Consider the following 21,927-nt stretch of genomic DNA (forward strand, 5'->3'; position numbering starts at 1 on the left):
ATTTAAAATTGTTTCTATAAAAGTACTTTTTTTTATTTTTAAGTACTAGACAGAATTCCCTGGTGATCCAGTGGTTAGGACTCCCTGCTTCAACTACAAGGGACTAGGGTTTGATTTCTGGTCAGGGAACTAAGGTCCTGAATGCCACAGTTCAGTTCAGTCGCTCAGTCGTGTCTGACTCTTTGTGACCCCATGAATCGCAGCTCGCCAGGCCTCCCTGTCCATCACCAACTCCCGGAGATTACCCAAACTCATGTCCATCAAGTCGGTGATGCCATCCAGGCACCTCATCCTCTGTCGTCCCCTTTTCCTCCTGCCCCCAATCCTTCCCAGCAGCAGGGTCTTTTCCAATAAGTCAACTCTTCGCAGGAGGTGGCCAAAGTACTGGAGTTTCAGCTTCAACATCAGTCCTTCCAGTGAACACCCAGGACTGATCTCCTTTAGGATGGACGGGTTGGATCTCTTTGCAGTCCAAGTGACTCTCAAGAGTCTTCTCCGACACCACAGTTTAAAAGCATCAATTCTTCAGTGCTCAGCTTTCTTCACAGTCCAATTCTCACATCAACATGACTACTGGAAAAACCATAGCCTTGACTAGACGGACCTCTGTTGGCAAAGTAATGTCTCTGCTTTTTAACATGCTGTCTAGGTTGGTCATAACTTTCCTTCCAAGGAGTAAGCGTCTTTTAATTTCATGGCTGCAATCATCATCTGCAGTGATTTTGGAGCCCCCCAAAATAAAGTCTGACACTATTTCCATTGTTTCCCCATCTAGTTCCCATGAAGGGACCAGATGCCATGATCTTAGTTTTCTGAATGTTGAGCTTTAAGCCAACTTTTTCACTCTCCTCTTTTACTTTCATCAAGAGGCTTTTTAGTTCCTCCTCTCTTTCATAAGGGTGGTGTCATCTGCATATCTGAGGTTATTGATATTTCTCCCTGCAATCTTAATTCCAGCTTTTGCTTCTTCCAGCCCAGTGTTTCACATGATGTACTCTGTATTTAGGTTAAATAAGCAGGGTGACAATATACAGCCTTGACGTACTCCTTTTCCTATTTGGAACCAGTCTCTTGTTCCATGCCACATCATGTGGCCAACAACAAGTAAAGTACTAGACACAATTTGCAGAAAATAAATAAACAAATAAATAACCAAAAAATCAAGAGAATTCTAAAAAGTTTTAAAAGTTGCGTGTAGCCATTATTCTCATCAGACTATTTTAACCACATATCAAGTCACCAGGGAAGCCCAATATTAAAACATTAATCTATAATAACTAAACACCATGGTATAGGTGAGCATATAGGCAGCTAGGTCAATGGAAAATAATGGAAAGTCGTTTTTTTTTTTTTAATTTACAAAATGAGAAACAGTATCCATAATAAATAAAACATACACATATACACACTACAGAGAGAAATCAAATAAACATTTTTGGAATCAACACAATAATCTGGGGATAATAATTGCCTTTGGGGAGAAAAATTGTGTATCAGTGACCAGAGATAGAAAAACTACTTAATTTTGATAATACATCGTTTTGTACATTTTAATTTTGGCACCTAACATATTCAAGAAATAAGATTTTTATTTAAGGTAGATATTTTGAACATTATTTCAATATATTCAACCAAAAGTTAATTTAGGGATTGTCAGTTCTTGAGGTTCAGCATTGTGACACTGGTAAAAAGAATTAATGTATTGACTAAGAATAAATAACTCATGCAGCTATTGAATAGATTAATTGAAATGATAGAGTCATCATGGCAGAAATAATTTAACTAATACTCATTAATTTGGACAGTAACATTAGCAGAACTGATGTCTTTCATGATTTAAGTATTTTAACATCAACATATAACAAGAAATTGAATGATTTGCATTGATTTGCTATAGAGCTTTCCAATGCAATTGGGGGAAAAGATGTAAAATATAAGAAATAAAAACATAATTTTAGTTCTATGACAGGCTTGAGCCATGCAAAACCTTGTGTCACTTTCCACAAATGTACCACAGGTGATCATTCTACCATAAATTATAGTCCACAGTATAATCAATCTTTAAACTTAGTAAAAGATGATTCCTAAGTTAACATCTAAGTACATTGTAACAATTCAATTTGGTATAACTCTTACTATTTTAATAAAAAGTACTTAGGTTTTCTCAGATAATAGGAACTTCCAATTTGTTTTATTAGAATCAAGTTGTGATTTCATACAGACAATGAAATCTGTGGTCAAATTACAAAAATGACGCAAAGAGTGTTTTATTAGTTTCTGTTTATATGAAGCCAAAAAGCCAATTTTAATGAAGTGTTAAAAATATTTACTGCATTTGTATTTATATGTAATTAGTGAGTAAATGTCACAATTGTTTACTTAAACATTTCTACTTCACTAACAAGTGACCTCAAGTCAATATTAAAAACCAATTATGGGAAAATCGTATGTGCTGCCACTGGTGTTTATCACTCTCACAAATTTTTTCCTTTATTTCATCTCAGTAGCATCTAACTCCATTTAAAAATGAAACAGTGGTCTTAAAGTCAGTTAATACATTTTATTTCTCTTTCAAAATACAACTAAATTTAACATGAACAGAAAATTCCAGAGAGTGGATGTAGAGTAGCTCCTTTGGCTTCATCCTTATGTGAATGCTACAATATACTTAATCATATAAATAATAATATTATTAACATTGGGAATATCCATGGAAAAAATGTCAATATTAACTAGAAAGAGGCAGACATATTTTACTACTTTTTACACACAAATGGATAAACTGAAGTTTATTGGAGAACCACACTCAGAAAGGAGTCAATAACCAAACTAGATCTTTAATCAATAAACATCAAAATTCCCAAGCCACTCACATTTCTAAAATCACACTTCTTCCCTTGTTCTGGAAGTATATTTATCATGTGTCTCATTCACTACAATGCTGATCAAGTGGGAAACTCCCTTAAAATCATCAGGTTTCTACATGCAGATTATCTTGGCAGAGGCATATAATAAGAAGAAAAATGGGTTAATAATTCTCATGTGTTGTCAGCTTAGTAGGGAAGCTCATCAGTATATCATTGTTTATGTGACACAATCTTTCCTGTTCGTATTTTTTTTTTTTTTTGGAAAAAGAATGATCATATATGAAAGACTTCTATTTTCAATTATATTTAAAATTAGAGAATGAGATTTTCTTTTCATTCTTCTCAGTATAGCCTCTACTAACATTTTATTCCTGATTTTTAGTGTTTTGCTATTTATTATATCAATATTCTAAATTTTATTAATTTATATTATTCAATACTATGGCTCCAATTCATCTTGTTTCTTTGGTATTTTTATTTTTATAATTTTGCAAATATCATGTTGTTTTATGTGATACAGGTATCAATAAGTATGTTACTATAATCACTATATAATAAAACTATTCATCACAGTTTAAGTCATTAATGTAACAGTTACTGAGAAGAAATAATAATTTAGATCCTGGATTAATATTTCAGTAATCAAGGAAGATTTAAATACAATCCCTCTCAACGAGCTTAGGTTGATGAGAGAAAAAGTAATGTAAGCAAATAAAAGCAATCTGTCCTATTTTCCTTTTTTATGTGTAAAATCGTATGACTTAGGTTTTGTAACTTAAAATCCTGCAAACACGACCCATTAATATGTTGTTGGTAATGAGAGATGTGTCCAAGCTACAATTTGTCTTTTCATAAAAAGTTAGCACTCTAATAATTCTAAAATATTTAAATCTATTAAATTGTACCATAGATGCACACAAGAAAGAACAACTGAACTTGTTTAGAGAAAGACGGGGATGTTTTCACATTAATGTCAGATATTAGTTTCTAGGGGTTCACCTTCTTTTTCTTTTTTTCCAATATCTTCTACTTGAACATATTCTTAGTTAATTATTTTGGCCTTCATTATCTAAAAAATGAAATACTAGAATTTGTGCTTGTGAAGCGTACCAATTAGTTTGGCTCTAATTAGCCGATTTTTATCGCTGTGAATAGGTTTCCAGAATGATAATAAAGTGGGTTATGTACAGTAAAAAATGAACATGAAATGTAATATATTACTTATATTTGACACAAATATCCAGATGATCTGATCAACTGTGATATAAGCTAAAATATCACTTGAGATACTTAAAAAGACTATACAAACAGTTTGGGTTTTTTTACAAGCTGTCATTCACATTTGCCCTATTTTCCTTACAACTTTTAACTTAAAATCACAAAACTACTTTTGCTTGTAATTTATAATTCTTTTTCTCTTTTCTTGATATTTAAAATATAGCATCTTTTTATCAAAGAAGTAGAACCTAGATGACAAATAACTGTTTCCATGTAATTCAGAGAAAATCCAGATAATTCATTTTTTGACCTGGAATTGAACTCCGACAGCAGTTAGCAAGTTTGTGAGCAAAGTGTGTCAGACACGCATTACATGAATGAGTGTCCATTTGACATGCATAATTCTCTGGCTATGTTATTTATGTAAATATGGTAACATGAAACAGATTTTTAGAATGAAAGGGAAGTAAATTATGATGCTCATTTTAGCTGAAATTTTATTTTAAAATATAATGAATGCAGGTTAATATGGGGTTAGACCAAGCTTAATCAATGTAAAATAATAAAAAAAGACTACTGATTACAAAACATGGCTTCAGTGGTCTTCCGTTTTCTTATTAAAATATCTGTCCTTTTTACGTATGAAATCATGTGACTTAGGCTTCATAATTTCAAATATTGAAAACATCACCCATAAATATGTTGTTGGCAATAATAGGTATACTCAATCTATAATTTACCTCTACATAAAATTTTAGTGCTGTTAGAATTCCAAGGTATTTACATTTATTACATTTCAAGTAGGTATCTAAAAGTAGAAACCTCAATTAATGGCACAGGAAAAATTCAGATAATCATCCACATTGAATAGAATCCAGAATTTAATGGAAAGTGAAAATGTCACTAAAGAAAATAAAAGTTATTTCCAGATGTGTAGAATAGTATAATTATCTTACTTTCTATATGAATTTTAAGCTCTGAGAGATGAATAGGAAGCTGAATCACGTATGGGAGACAAGTTCTGTTTCTACTTTGAAATCCTTATCATGCTGTGACATTTGAGGAGACTATTTTTCTTCTGCTAAGTTAAAGGTATTATAAGGTTAAACTCAATGTTCTAAAATAAGTGTTGCTAGAAAGATAAGCGAATCTCTATAGCAGAAGTCATACTCCAAATGTGTTAGTGTCTGTTTGTGCATTTAGAGTAAGAGTTATGCTGGCCACTGCTCAAGAATATGTGCCTGTTGTGAATCTGAATTGAATTAACCAATAAGAGTCATTTATGGTGGGGGAGGGATGTGAGAGGAGGGGCTTAGAATCAGAGCAGTGTCAGAGTTGTGTGTGAGTATGACCTGTGCAATTTGAGAAAATTCACTACTTTCTTGAGACTATGAAACCATATTACATATTTGCCATGCTTTAAGTAGTGTCAAATATTAAAGCATCTCCCAGAACTTATAACTACAGGATGATTATAGATGAGTGGCTATGTCTGGTGGGAAAAGTGTCTATCCAAACATCATTTATTCAACATAAATTGAATAAATTTATCAATTTATGAATAAATCATAAATTGAGGAATTGAGTACATACTCTAAGCAAGATGCTAGGCTAAGTGATTTTTGGCATGCATAGATACATTTGCTACAGTGAATTTAAAAACTGAGAAAATACAGCTAACACTTTTTTTAATGCTTCGTATGAACCAGACACCTTTCTAAGTACTTAATTTATTAGTTCATTTGATTTTCAAATAATCTTATGAGCTTTGTAGTATTAACATCTTCATTTCAAGTAAAGGGATGAATCCCGGAGAGAAAAGTAACTTGCCTCCAAATAAAGCAATGAGAGGAATGTGTGGGATTCAACTCAAGGCTGAATACAGAATCTGTGCCCTTAATCTCTTTACTTCACTGCTTAAAATATATCACTTCACCATGCCAACTCAAAACTTTACTTGAAAACATTCTGCTAAAGGACTTGATATTTCCTCACACATCTCTTACTCCTTCTTCTTCACCTCTTCCTCATTTGTTACATGGGTCCAAAGTTAAGACATGACTGGTTTTTATCCTCATGGTATAACTGAGCTAAAATTAAGGTGCCCACTAGGATGAATTCTCATCTGGAGGATTTGGGGGAAATTCTACTTTCAAGCTCATTCAGATCATTGGTAAAAATCAGTTTCTTGTGGTTGCGGGGCTATTCCCATTATCTTACTAGCTGTTAGTAGGAGTCAATCTCAGCTCCTAAGGGTGGCCTCCATTCCTTGTCAAGTGGCCTCTTCCACATTCAGACCCAGCTACAAAGAACCTCCCTTGTTCCTAATTCCTCTCATGCCTCTAGACATCTTGACCCAGATTTACAGGTTTCATGTTATTAGGTTAGGCCCATATGAATAACTGCCTTTTCTTAAAACCAAATATGCCATAAAATATAACTTGATTATATGAGTAAAATCCATAATATACCCAGCCTCAGAGAATATGAAGAATATATAGACCAGGCAAGTGGGGATGTTAGTCCTATCTTAGAAATCTGCTTACCACAAAAAGTGACAACGTTAAGATTGGTTTAGGACATGCTGAATGAGATGTTTATGGTTCATTTATGTGTGATTATCATATATATTTTAAAATGCATATTTGGCTTAGAAAAGGAGATTAACAATAACTATATAATTTTAGAGTCATTTCAAAATTACAATGGAAAAAATCGTGGAAGCATATGGTGAAGACAACAGTGACAAAGTAGAATGCATGCTTTGTGAAAACACTATTATTGAGGGATTGTGGAAAAGAGAGAAATAAAGGCGAGAAGAAAAACAGAGACAGAAAAGCAGAAAAAAAGAGCCTAAATAAATAATGCTGCATAAACTAGAATTTGAGACAAAAGTTGGAGAAAAAGATAGCAATTTGGAATGGACAGTGATTGGTCCCTGGAAACACAATGATGATAGACTTGAAGAAAGGAATGCTAACGAAGTTAGGGCAGGAGTAAAAGCAGTTTTCAAAAGGTTAAGTAGAAAGGAGGAAAAGAATCAGCAGGTAGCAATTAATTTTGTGAATAGATTAGTAGCATAAAGAATTAACTCTAAAAATCTGGCTTGATTCCCTTATGAATTATGTAATAATTAGTTTTTTTTAAAAAAGGAAGAAAGATGGTGGGATAAGGAAGCTAGTTGACAGGCAAAGCCAAAGCCATGTGTTGAATGAAATATTCTCTTGGAGAAATTTTGGCACACAGGTAAAAACATATATTTGCTTGCATTATTCTGTCAATGTCCCCAAAGCACAAGAGATAAAAGGATACATGGCATTTGCACTTTCTTGCAAGCTATTTTTCCTTTGTTGTCCTCTGTCCCCTTAAGTGAAGGAATTTTCTGGCAAATAATTACCACATGAACTTATAATAATAGGTATAAATGCTTTCATAAAATTGCATGGTGGCATTTATGGGGGAGATAAGAGGAGCCCATCATCACCTGGAAGCTAGTTCTGCTAAAATCCCCATTGTCTATCTTCCAAACGTTAATGCATTAGTCATTGAAATCACTGTTCTATAGATCACCTCTGTGATCCAACAGCAACCACTAAAACTTTCAACTCCATCCCAAAGGAGTTTTTCAGTCCAATGGAAGAGTGATGCTTTCAGAATTCACTCATTTCCATCCCTCTTTGGCATCAAAACAGCCTGACAAAGGCAGGTATTAAAATTTCTAATTATGTATAAGTGTTTATTTTAATGTCTTCTCAATAATTTCAGTGCAAAAAGGTCACCAGTGGCAATACTGCACTAAAATAAGCACTGTGCTATTAATAAAAATAGCAAGCTAAACACATTTTTTTGCAAACATTCATTGAAGTCTTCATATTCAGTGAATCGCTGAGCAACAGAAACACTTCTTAGCATCTAAGCTGGAGTCACCACCACATTTCTATTTTTGATTATTTATTGAAGTGCTTTTCTTATATAGAAACTGAAAAACATGTTTTACATGTTTATTTTACTATTTTACATGTTTAATTCACTATATTCAGTACAATGAATGATTTAATTTTCAATATTTTGTAACTATTCTTTCTTGAAGTCTGAAAATAATTTGATTTCATTTTAAAAATCACTTCTCTGTAAGACATCTATGCCATTCAATTTATTAAAATTTACAGATTTCTGTACAATGTAGATTCATATTTAAAAGAGCACAGATGATGAAAAATGTATATATAGTATAGTCCTATAAAGAAATAGAGTAGGAATGGCTATAGTACATAAGATTGAGATAAATTTGTTGCATCATTCATAATTTCAAATACCATTATGAGCTATTCATTATGAGTGAACACAAGGGATAATCCATAATCAATTTCTGTTGATTACAAATCAATTAGGTATACCAGTGGCCAAAATCTATAAATCTAATCCACCTCCATAATGGTAGCACTAACAAAACAGACAAAGCCTAATCACATCAAGGGATTAAGTAGTAGAATTTCTCATGCTTTTGTATCTAAATGAAAGAAATAAAAAATACATAAGGATTAAAAACATTGACAGATTCTCGATAGTAAGTCAGTTATGACTGCCAAGACCCTCTGCCTAGAGTTATTTATGTTATAATAATAAAATTGTGGTTTTCATGACAACAAAGAAAAACTTGTTTGTTTTTATCTATATGGATCAACAGCAACAGCCTTGCCAAGCACTTTGATTGCATATTCTTACTGCCAAATGCTAATGTCTAAACTGGGCTCTGTTAATCGTGCCAATTTGATTCAGCTCTATTTTGCCTTACAAATGATTGAGATTATAAAACTGTACCCATTAACTCATAAACTAAGAAAAAGTTACTTAATGTTTCTCCTAGCTTTTCAAACAAAGGCAGATAGTGACAGCTCATTTCAGAAACAGGAATCTAAGATTTTTCTGCTAGGCTATTATGGAAAAGTTAGTCAGATTTACACTGCAATTACCTTTAGGAAAACTGATACATTGCCAGAGTTTGTAGGGGCATTAGATATTGTCTTATCCTATGTTTCTCTGAAATAGTGCCTGAGACAGAGGATGACATATGAATAGTTCATTTGAGACTATGAACCCCGGAACCAGAAATGAGTTGTGAGGCAAGAGAACCAGTAATGAAAATAGAGCCATTATGCTATCAAACGGGCCATTACTATGGAAACAAGGTAGTTGATGTCTTGGGGCCATATGAGAAACTTCATGAACACTTACTAGGCAGAAGAAAGAAGTATGCATTTATCAGTTCCTACCCCCGTGTTCAAAGACCGTTCCAAGAGATACATCTTCATAGGAAAGAGACACGTAAACAGAAAAGCCCTGGGCAGAAATGTACAGGGTAGGACCTGCTATTACATGCTTCCATTATAGATATATTCCATATCTCAGAGGACAAAAAGAAACAAACTCTAACAGGCTGTTTCATCCTTTCGTTAGATCAGTTGCTCCTGGGTGACAGGATATATACCTTAGACCAGCAGATGCAATGGTTACATGCAGATTATTGTACCTCTGTTGACAAAATAGGTCCCTTGACAAGAAACAATATTGTGCAATATACTATTCTGATAAAACAAGCATGTAGATGGTGATGCTTGTAGATACACTGAACATAGGAAAAGAAACCCATATGCAGCATCGGTGTCAGTTCTGGTAAGAATGGCCTCTTCGTCTCTCTAGGATAGAAAGCGTATGAGGTCATCAACTTGAGCTGTTTTGTGGGGGTGGAGAAAATATAACATATTGAAGACTAAGCATTAGGAGTTTCCCAAAGAATGATAATGGCCACACTCAGCAATGCATTCTGGCAGAAATGACAGGGGAAGTCCTGGCTATCCCATGTAGCAATATCAGAGAAGGCTATGGGCAAGATTTTCAAGGTGAGGCACTTCCATGTATACCTACATGAAGCTGGATAAATCCTATTGGAGCTTGTCAATAGAGCACGGTCTTTAGTAAAAGTTGAAGCAAAGAGAATTTTAAGTGGGCACAAGAGACTCTCTACAGAACTATAAGTAACATATTCCCACATCCTGCTAATGTAGGCATTGCAATATTCTTAGCCCATGCAGTCCATGGGATTGCAAAGAGTCAGACATGACTGAGAGACTGAACTGAACTGAACTAATAGTTGAGCAACCACCTTCTGCTAAAGTGTCTTAAGGGTGATCAATTTCTTATGATTCTAAAAATCATATCATCCATTGGCTAACCTATGGGGCATTCTCATGAAGACCAGGAATTCAGATGCTGTAGCCACATGAGGATTTACAGAAGATGCTTAGAGGATGGATCATTCAATGAGCCGCTGGGATTAAACAAAGTATATCATTCAAAATTCAGGAATTTTCAGAGTCTTTTGAATAGCAACAGTGCTTTAAAACCAAATGCTCTGTTAATTGAGGATTTGACAGCAGAAGAGACACATGAAAGGGAATGCCTGAGGATGGAGATAAGATCCTGTAAGGAGTGAGGAAGGAAGGACTCAGAGAAGCATACATGGCTCCCTTGGTTGAAAAAGGACCCAAATAGTGCTTTGTGTTTCCACATCATAACTGCTGATGCTATTTTGCTTTTTGAGCCCAAATACATCATGCCTGGAACAAGGGGAGTGTGTGTGTGCTCAGTTGCTCAATTGTGTCCAATTCTTTGCAACCCCATGGACTAGAGCCTGCCAGGCTCTGCTGTCCAAGGGATTTTCCAGGCACGAATACTGGAGTGAGTTGCCATTTCCTCCTCAAGGGGATTTTCCAGACCCAGGGATCAAACCCATGCCTCCTGCGTCTCCTGCATTGGGAGAAGGATTCTTTACCACTGAGCCATCAGGAAAGCCCATGGAACAAGAGGTGGCATCTGTAAAAGAGGCTATAGAGATGACATATTCCAAGTGCTTCTGGCATCTTAGTCTACAGAGTTTTAACCTCTTTTATGGAATAAGGGAATCATAGGCATTTAATAAAATACAATCTTGAAAATGTAAAGAAAGGTATTTAAAGATGTGTAAAGAATCTTATATTGAAATGAATTCTAATTGTTCTTTATTTTGCAATGTTGCTTTTTAGTCTTGACCTCTTAGAAGACAGAAAAAATTTACTCTGACTTCTGTATGCCAATTATTCAAATATTTGAAAACTATTATCATTACCTCTTAGTATTTTATTTCTTCTCTAGCTTCTTTAACAACTGTTTTTCATTTAAAAGTGTTTCCAGGCAACTTACCATCCTTGTCATCTTTCTCATATCTCTTTCCACATATCTTTCCCCAGCTGGGTTTTATAAAATAAAAGATCTTCCAGTGACAAATAGACAGCCAAATCTTCAATAAAAAGTGAAAGAGGAATATTCAGATTACCTGTGGAGATCAGGAAAGCAGAATCAGGATCTGGTATAAAGTAACGGAAATTAGAAATGTCAAGCACAGTGGAAGTAGAATGAGGTCAGTATCAGTGGATTAAAATGAGAGATTGAGAAACACACAGGTTATGATTATATGGATAACCACTGTGAAAGAGGAGCATCTGGATCCCCAGGTAACTGCTACCCCTTTCATTATAAATTACTTATAACATGTTCAGACTGATAGTTTTATCATGGATCTTAACATATTGCTATGGAGTTTTTGTTTGTAATAACCAGTCAAAATTGATAGATTTAAAAAATTCAATGAGGAGCCCAAATATATTTATATAAAAGCAAAACCTATATAATAAAACAATAAACCAGTTATTGAGTACTAAATTCCAGTTAGGGTATTAAAAACCTGCACATGTGCTTCTTAAGTATACACAATATCCCTTTGGTATAAGTGTTATTAATTAAATGGTAGGTGTTCAGGTTATTCGCTTCAAGGTAATGTAACAAATAAGTATCAGAGCTGAAATTAAAAAATCTATGTTTGACTTCAAAATGTATGCTCCTGAATGTGATACTATTATGCCCATTTAGCCAGTATATGGAACAATTCCTCAAATAACTGTAAAGTTCCCACTCTATACAAAACAGAATGATATATGTTGTATATGCAGTAAAGTCTCTTATATCAGGAAGCTGGCACTCTACTAACATAAAACATATCATACTTTCTCTGTAAAAGATCAAATTATTAAGGGGCCATAATGGAAATCTAAGTATGGTGGTATATGTTGACACAGGAGGAAATAACTAATTTAACCTGGCAATTTGCGGTAAAAGACTGGTTTTTGGAGGGTTAGTAGGATTTCTATAAGTAGATAAATTATAAATATAGAAATTTTAAACAAAGTAAACCTATTATAGTAAGAATCTATTGCAGTTGTCCAGATGAGATACAATGACAGTTTCAACAGAAGCTTGAGTTATAACTTAGTTTTTTTCTCTATAATTAACTTTTAGTCACATAGGGGGCTATTAATTTGTTTCCCTTTAACAAATTAAAATGTTGAAGATGAAACCAATCCTTTAAGAATCCCTCTCTAATGCCCTCAATACCACCGATATGAAGTTTCTTTGTATGTCTCCAAGCCTTTGCTTTTACATATTTTCATACACACATATGTAGTACATGTAAGACAATACATAAGAAATTACCAACTTGCATATATAGGTTTATATACGTTACGTGGTATTATTACATTAATTTGCTAAGGCTACCTTTAGAACCAACAACTGGACAGTTTAATAACAGAAATGTATTGTCTCACAATTCTCGAAGTTAAAATCCTAAATGAAAGCGTGTTCAGGGTTGGTTCCCTATGAAAGCTGTGAGGAAGAGTATATTCTTTGCCTCTCACTTAGCCTTTGGTGTTTTTCTAGCAATCTTTGGCATTCCTTGGCCTATAGTAGCATCACCCTAATGTGTGCCTTTGTTTTAATTTGACTTTCTCCCCATACACGTTTGTCTTCAAATTTCCCCTATTTATAAATAAAATAGTCATACTGTACTAGGGCCTATCCTAATGACCTCATTTTAACTTGAAAACCTCTATAAAGACCCTAAATGCTCAGCTGCATGTATGTGTTCATCCAAAATTTGTATTGGGAAAAATCTAATTCCCAATGAGATGTTTTATCAAGATTGAGTCTTTGATAGGTGATTAAATCATGAGGTACAGCCCTCCTGATGAGATGTCTGTGCTTATAAGAGGAAATCGGAGGGAGGCTGCGTCTTCTCTCTCTGCCACGTGGGGACACAGAGGGAAGGTGGCGATCTACAGGCCAAGAAATTACTAGACACTAGATCTGCTACCACCTTGAGACTCTTTTGCCTCCAGAACTATGGGAAATAAATATTCCTTACTTAAGCCACCCAGTCTATGGTGTTTTGTTATAGCAGCCCAAGCTGCCTAAGACACCCTATTTCCAAATAAGATGATATTTTGAGGTACTGAGAGTCAGGACTTCAACATATGGATTTGGGGACACAATTCAATCAGTAGGAGCTGTGAAAACTTTTGCATTTTTTTAGATCTAATATTCTTAGATCTAAGAAACTGGCTAGATATAAATATCAACTGAATGTGCAAAATTAACATTTTTAATGACCCACATTCAAACTAGGGCAAGTGGATGTTGAAGAAGATAATTCTGCTTTGTTAATGTTTAGGAGCTGTTTTGTAATTGATAAGCTAAGCAGCAATATTGTTGTGTGCTCAGTTGCTCAGTCGTGTTCGACTCTTTGCAATTCTATGGACTACAGCATGCCAGGCTCGTTTTGTCCATGGGATTTCCCAGGCAAGAAGACAAGAAAGTGAAGTTGCCATTTCCTCCTGCAGAGGATCTTTCTGACCCAGGGTTTGAACCCATGGCTCCTACCACATCCCTGGCATTGCAGGCAGATTCTTTACCACTGAGCCACCTATATTTTATTCACATTAGAATTCTCCTAAAGCATTTGAAACATCAATATTTGTTCCTCATGGCTATTTTGGAAGATAAGTAAACATATTTTATGTTTTTATTAATTTAGCTATTAATAATAGCTAAATTGAATTATATTTAGAAAAGATAGCCTCAGTGATAAATTGTTAATGGAATTTTTCAATTTTTAAATCGAGTAAGTGTAAAAATTTTGAATAATATGATTCTGAATTAAAGACTTTTTATTTCAGGACAAAAAATGCTATTTTGATGATTCATTTTTAATGATGTCACATTTATTTATAAAGCATAATTTCTATTAGCCAATATAGTAATTTATCCCTTGTATATTTTGGAGAGCTTTTTGGAGAGAATTTGGAGAGTTTTTCTGTTTTCTCTCTTGTTTTAATGCAGCATGATTTAAAAATAAAAAAAGAAAAAGGGAGGGGAAACAAATGACTATAGCTCAGACTTTCCCCTTGAATTTCAATAAGGTTTCTGGCCAACATCATATCCAAAAGAAGACTCTACTGTACAGGCATGCTTTCCATTTCAGAATAGTGTCTTGTTCTAATATTCTAAATTTCCTAATTTTATCCACATGGTTTCCTCCATTATATAAAGTTAAATTAAAAAGTAAAAGACTGATCTGAAATCCATCTATTTGCTAAGGGCTGTGCTGTGCAGTATGCCAGACATTCCACACAGAACTTTGGACATTTCAGATCTATGCTGGGGTATTGCATATCTCCTCATCACTTGTTTATAAGGGTGGGTTAGAAAGAACAGCTTGACCTTAGTTCAGAAATCAGCAGAGAGTCTGGAAACAAAGAAAGAGTATGCCCAGAATAAACAGAACTTGCAAAGAATACTAGAAACAGGCATTGTGGTCACTGCAATCAATTATTCAGTGCTGTTGATTTCTACCACACTCCTTCAGCAAATGCAATGCAGTGTTTGGTACTCTTCACCACAGCACTGTGAGCTCATTTGCTTAAGATAATACTGTACCACATTTGTCAATCAGTCCCTCTATAAATGACTTATGACACCTTGAAAACAGGGAGAAATTTACTTCTTTGTTATTACTGATTGGCCCATCTTTAACAAATAAATTTTCTACAAAATTATGAAGATAAATGAAGAATGTTTTCAATGCATGACTCTCTTATTGTAGTAATACTAGATTTTAGAATGGTTTTGTAAACTTAAGTGAAAAAAATGTATGACGTTTGGTACTATAATATCTGACACATTTTATGTTAAACATCCAGAAGTGGGAGAATTGAGGATGTGGGAAGGGAAATGGGATTATGGGCTATCCAACAAGGTCAAACTGCAGAATACTGTAACCAAGTCTGTCAATGATATACCCAGGTCTTTGCTACTGCTTTTCTTCAGCCACAATATGCTCTCTGTAAAGCTAGACTACTTAATTACAGGAAGCTGATCTGTAATGATTCCATGGGCAGTCCTGGAACATATAAATCATGACACCCTTTTTTAATTCCATAATTATTAATTTTATTTAAAATCATAATTCTCAAATGTTTGGGTTATGACATTTATGTTTGGGTAATTAGTCATCATTGTGATGAAATATTTTCAATCACTTTCGTTATATAAAATTTTAGAGTTGGAAGGGAACTCAAAGACATCAAGAGAACTTCATTATCTTACAGATAAACTTTGAGGTGAAAAATTGAGATCACACAACTTGCAAATGATGTCAACAAAACAGAGTCAAATCTGAATAGATCAGGTCCTGTTTACATGCTATAGCATAGCTCACCAGCTATCTAGTGGACTGGCTACATTGATAGTTTATAAACATATGGCATAAACTACTTATGGCAGAATATGATACCAATGGTATACTATATGGCATCTAAATCAACCTAGAAGTGTTTGCTTATGGAACTGATAGACAACAAACATTTCATATATATGTTTGATCACTTACCTCTCTTCTCAGAGGTACTCTTAAAAAAGATAAATACTTTTTTCAAAATTAAAACATCTCAAAATTTACTTGCTTGAGAGAGAGGATAACCAAAGGTAGGATTTAAAATAACATCTGAGTAGTATATAAGGCCAGCCATATAATTTGTATTACCTAGTGCAAAATGAAAATGTGGGGCCCTTTGCTTAGTACCTTGTTATTAAAGGTACAAAAATATAAAATACCTTTCTTTAAAGGATTTTTATCACTAAGCATAACTATATAATGTGGACACAAGTATTACATAAAAATATTGATTTTCAAATAACAAAAAATTATATTATAATTTTATATAATAACACAGACAATAATTTTTAATGTAGCATCATGATTGATTATAGAATTTTGGTTCTCACTAGTCTGGAAATTCATTTACTAGATCATCAAAATTTATATTTATAGAAATATTTTCTTACAATTGATATAGCTGAAAGCATCTGTCACTGTTTGTAAATGCAAGGTCACAAGTAATTTTGATAACTTTTAATCTTGAGAATGATCTTTCTGCTGATGTAACTGTTTCTGGATCTGGTAAGAATGTTTTACAGGCTGTGATAATATTGCAATAGATTTCTAATAAATTATTTCAAATATGAAATTTAGTACATCTGGATCTGATGATTCTCAAGGAAATTTTTTTTATAAAAGATTTAACTCTTCATACAAATTAGTTTCCTGGAAGTCTGAATTTAATTTAAATGTAAATTTACAAAATAGCATTTTAATGTTTCTTCTGACATTTCCAATGGCACCCCACTCCAGTACTCTTGCCTGGAAAATCCCATGGACAGAAGAGCCTGGTAGGCTGCAGACCATGGGGTCGCGAAGAGTCGGACACGACTGAGCGACTTCACTTTCACTTTCACTTTCTGACATTTCCTGTAACTTGTGGAGGTTGTATAAAAAACAAAGCAACTTCAGAATTTGTACATAATTCAAAATGTCTAAGCATTCTATTGCTTTATCTTCAATTTCAAGAAAATAATTTAATTTAAAATTGTCTTCCTTGTTAAAAATTGAGTCATCCAAAACTTCATATGAGAATAATGTTCTTTTCTAATAATGCAATGATATTTAACTTTTATTTCTAGTTCCAAGCCTGTGAAAAATTGCTTTGCAGTATTGTATCAGTTATCAAAAAGGAGATTCCAAACTCTTTGAAGTGTTCTAATTACTCCCAGTATTCTTTACTGCAATATCCATGTGTAAACTTGTATTTTGCAATAATTTACTCAAATAGTTTGCAGCTTGACAGAAGCAGTTTCTGCCCCAGCACTCAGCCTAGAGACTTATTATTTCTGCAGATGTCTCAAGACAGGCCCTAGAGACAGAAGAACAAGCCAGCCTCACAAATCAGGTCCAAAAACCCAGGCAGAACATTTCCTCTCTCCCATAGTCATTGCGGCTGGCACATTTTCTGCTGCTATAGCCAGTGCTACTCCAGTCTGGTCTCAGACCTTGGCTTGGCAGTCCCCATGGTGCCCTAAAATGCCCCAAAGCATGTGCTTACAGGCCCTGCCAACTACTCCACATTCTTACTTCCCAGCATGCTTGAACCAGCAGGTGCTGACTGCTGCTAGACCACGACCATGTGAGGGTGCTGCCCCTCAGTATGTCTCCTCTGCTCATGTGCAATCTTTCCTGTTCCATCAGCCTTCACTTAACTCAAGGCCAAAGAATTTCAAGACAGTAAAAGCAAAGCATTAAACAAAGCATGGGACTTTCTCAGCATAAGGTCTGTGAAAGTAGATGGATCACCTGCCTCTGAAGTAGGAAGGAACAGATAACTGGATGCCTCATTGATTTGAAAGTAGCAAAATCAAAAGATTAGATAATACTGAAGTTTGGGGAAAGACTTTATCAGATTTAGTGCTCACTAGAGAGCTTTCACTAGAGAAAAGACTTTCTAACAAAGAACTGATTAAACTGTCAAAGATGGCCAACTATTTTTTGTTTTAATTATTCAATCTTGTTCTTTCTGATGGAACAAAACCAAAGCAATCAGGGGAGCGAGGATGAGAATGTTTGACAAAATCAAGAACATAACCTTCTTCTTACCGTGTTCTTTCTGGATTGAACCCTAATTTTCCAGGAACAAATCCAATGCTTACTTCATAATTAGTCACTGGGCCACCCACTTGTGTAACAGACTTAGGTTATTCTGCCATGGGCCTGGAATTAAAGTAAGATAAAAGAGTAAATTATCTACTCTCAGTAGAGCAAGAAGTTGTTTCACACAGTAGTATTCAGACCTTTGAATGCTGACATGTTCCATGCTAAATTAATATTTTAAGAACAGTGGTTAATTATTTTGCTTAATGTCACAAAACTAATAAGTGAATCAGGATTGAATCAGGTTGAATCAGGATTTGAGTCCAGAATGTCTGACTTAAGAGCTGCAATACTACCCTATTACTCAGAATACCCAATACTACCTGGTCTTGTTTTACATTTATGAACAGGCATCTCAGATAAGTATTCATCAGTCTCAAAATAAATAAACAAAAAATCCTATTAGATTCCTTGAAAATAAGTTTACCACTCTTCCAATAACTATTTCTCTATTATTAGTTCCTCTCTTCTGAGTTGTTAATCTTAGTTTATATGTCATAAGGAAAACAGATGCAATCAGATGAGACCAACACTGTTCTTCTCCTCCAACATATATATTAAAAATTCCTAATATAATGTAACAATTCTGCCTTTTTCCAATCTAAGGGTAAATCAGTTGTACTTCACTTCTCAAGGACTTTAATAAATACCCTCTTTCCCTATCGCATGATCGGTTTTCTCCTTTTATAGTAAATCATTTTATCAGACTATCTTAACATTAAAAAAAAAAAAACTACTTCTCAAAGAAATTCTTTAGACTTTCTGTCCACTCTGATATATTTGTCATATCTTCAACCTACTTCACTAAAGTAGCTCTTATTAAGATCACAAATTATCTTAAGATCAATGGTCAACTTTTGTTTTCAACTTACTTGATTTCTCATCAGCATTTAAAATTGTATAATCTTTCCCTCTTTATTAAAACATGCTATTTCTTAAGTAAGTGTTTCTCAGTGTTCCCCAGATAAGCAGCATGAGTATTATATCTCCACAGCCACACTGAAGCAGCGGGAGGGACACTGACCAAAGTCTGGTTCATGGGTCAAGACAATCATGATGATGATGCCACACACACACTAAGAAGGCATGAAAAGACTCATTACTCACATAATCACCCTTTCTAGAGACATCAAAATGGTTCTTAAGCGGGTCCAAAAATGTCTCATGAGAGCAGGCAAAGGAGATTGGCCTAGGATTTTTATTGTGGTTAGGGGGTGGTGCCACAGGCAGAAGTTTTTAAGGATTTGAGCTTGTTATCACGACCAAAGGAGAAGAAGGCTGGACTGTTTAATTGGTTTATCTAGAAGTGGCCAGAAGAAAAAGAGAAAGGAGTAAGGCTGAAAAACTTACTTATATCTGCAGTGAAACATATAAAAATATACTCAGACCCTTTATTATAACTGTGGGCTTACAAAATAAGCAAATTATCATAGTTTCTGATTCAGAAACTAAGGTGGTGGGCCAGCAATTTTATGTCTTAACAAGCTTTCCAGGCTATTTTGATGCACTCTCAAATATAACCATCCTTTTCCCGGTGGCTCAGCGGTAAAGCATCTGCCTGCAATGCAGGAGATGCAAGAGACCTGGGTTCAATCCCTAGGTTAGGAAGATCTTGTGGAGGAGGAAATGGCAACCTACTCCAGTATTCTTGCCTGGAGAATCCCACGGACAGAGGAGCCTGGCGAGTCACAGTCCACAGGTCACAAAGAGTCAGACACGACTGAAACGACTTAGCACACCCGCATAGGCTCTAGCAAAACAAGGTTTATCTGAATTTTCCTCCACCTCATACCTCAAAAATAACAAAATAACAGCTTTCTCTACCTAAAGGTTTTATGTGGCTTTAAAATCCACCAAGAATGTATGACTCCCAAATCTTTAACTCCAGTTTGGTTCTCTCCACTGTGTTCTAGTCTTATTTTTACAAAGGCATTCTCCACATTCTCAAGATTTATCTGACCTTTCATCTGTTTACCTCTCTTCCCTCATCTCTCCCCTTTTTCTCAATTCTCCCTAGTTATGAAATTGTTAATTTAACAATAAGTAATTGACAGTTTTCTTACCTCTTGTAAACAGCTTGAAAGTAAGGAAAAAATTTTTTTAGTCTTATTCAACTTTATATCCCTAATTTATCTTTATATGAATAAACATAAAATTAACCTAACTTATATTTGGTACTTAGTAAATTCTGAATGAATAAATGTTCTAGTTGGACAAGTTGAGGTGGATGACCACTTTTGGAAAGGTGTAGGAATGATGTCATGTGTTAATTGCTTCAAGAAATAGAAAGTAATGGAGATACGAGCCAGTGCTTATCCACTCCTGCCCACACTCTCAAACCAGAGACACTGACTGAAAACCATCCCTGCAGAGTGGCTGGTCATGCTTTATGTCACTATTGATAGGATCAGCGATAGATATGTAATCCAAGGCAACTCAGTCCCATAATAAACACATTTTATTCAAACACAGCAGCACATACAAAATATGGAAGCATATTCAAACTGAGCAATGCTAGTATAATTTCATTGCAATGGCATATCTTTCATATGGATGAGGCACATGAGAAAGAAAAGGATAAAAATGAAAGGGCGATTTAAAAGGTTTCTAAGCAGGTGATCAGAAATTAGCTAAATGAGGAAAATGATGAGAAAAAATACAATGTCATAGTAATGGAAACGAAATAAAATTGTCCTTGCAAGAACTAAAAGTCAAACAAAAGTGGTAAAGGGTCACATAATAAAGTTGACAGGTTCCCCCTGTAGTATTTTATTTGTCAAAAAGAGAAATAGTCTAGCTCACCAGAGAATATTTGCCTCATTATTTTTCAATAATAAAATCTGTAAACACTTGTATAGTCAGGGTCCAATCTGAACAAGTACTCAAATGTTTGCTCTTTATGGTGTACAAATTTCCCGGGCTTGTGGAACTACTCTGTACAACTTCTTAGAATGAGGAGAATATTCTCATTAGAGAATGAGAGGTACTTCTCATTAGAGGCATGAGGTACTTCCTCTTTCAGCTATGTTGGCAGTACTAGCTGAGTCTCTTCTCCTCTTGAACAGCCTTACAGAACCCACTTATTATTCTGATTATAACATACATAAGAGCTTATACAGATGTACACACAAAAAAATAAATGAAGCTCGTTGACATTCACCAATATTTTCTTAAGAATTTCACCTCAAGGGATATTTCATAAACAAGAGTCAGTAAACTTAGTTCAGACAAAGATGTGGTTCAATTTCTTTCAGCCAAATTGTTCTATTAATTTCGAGCTGTCATGTGCCTGTGGTTATAGAACTTCCCACAGACTGCAGCCTGCCTCCATGTGCTTTTGAGTACCCCTAGATTTTGGATCAGATTCAAACTCATCTGTAGGTCTTTGGTTTTAAGAAATAAAGAAATAAATCCAAGAATGCTCATCACTATGTGGCTTATATGTGGAATAAAAGAACTAAGTTCCTCACAGTAATTTAAAGCAGACTAAGTAAATTCAGAGAAAAAAAAAAAACAAAACACAAAACTTGCCATTTCAGAAAACATTTCCAAATTTCAAAAATCAAGTTATCAAATGTAACCTGTAAATACACACATAGGCAGATATACTGGAATATATCCTAAAGGAGATCAATCCTGGGTGTTCATTGGAAGGACTGATGTTGAAGTTGAAACTCCAATACTTTGGCCACCTCATGCGAAGAGTTGACTCATTGGAAAAGACCCTGATGCTGGGAAGGATTGGGGGCAGGAGGAGAAGGGGACGACAGAGGATGAGATGGTTGGATGGCATCACTGACTTGATGGACGTGGGTTTGGGTAGACTCCGGGAGTTGGCGATGGACAGAGAGGCCTGGCGTGCTGTGATTCATG

General features: G+C 34.7%; 1 protein-coding gene across 3 annotated transcripts in view; it reads right to left on the bottom strand.

Annotated features, from left to right (window-relative positions):
- Positions 1-21,927, bottom strand: part of LOC145524398 (uncharacterized) — a 1,208,145-nt gene that overhangs the window by 711,541 nt on the left and 474,677 nt on the right. For all 3 annotated transcript variants that reach the window (XR_014067465.1, XR_014067466.1, XM_081536537.1), the window contains 2 exons: positions 18,001-18,114; positions 11,325-11,457 (listed from right to left, as the gene is read on the bottom strand). The gene's annotated coding sequence lies outside the window, so the exon portion shown is untranslated. The remainder of the gene's footprint in view (positions 1-11,324; positions 11,458-18,000; positions 18,115-21,927) is intronic.

The sequence above is a fragment of the Giraffa tippelskirchi genome, chromosome 10, assembly GCF_054371585.1.
Source record: "Giraffa tippelskirchi isolate mGirTip1 chromosome 10, T2T-mGirTip1v1.2.pri, whole genome shotgun sequence".
In the NCBI taxonomy this organism is placed as follows: Eukaryota; Metazoa; Chordata; class Mammalia; order Artiodactyla; family Giraffidae; genus Giraffa; species Giraffa tippelskirchi.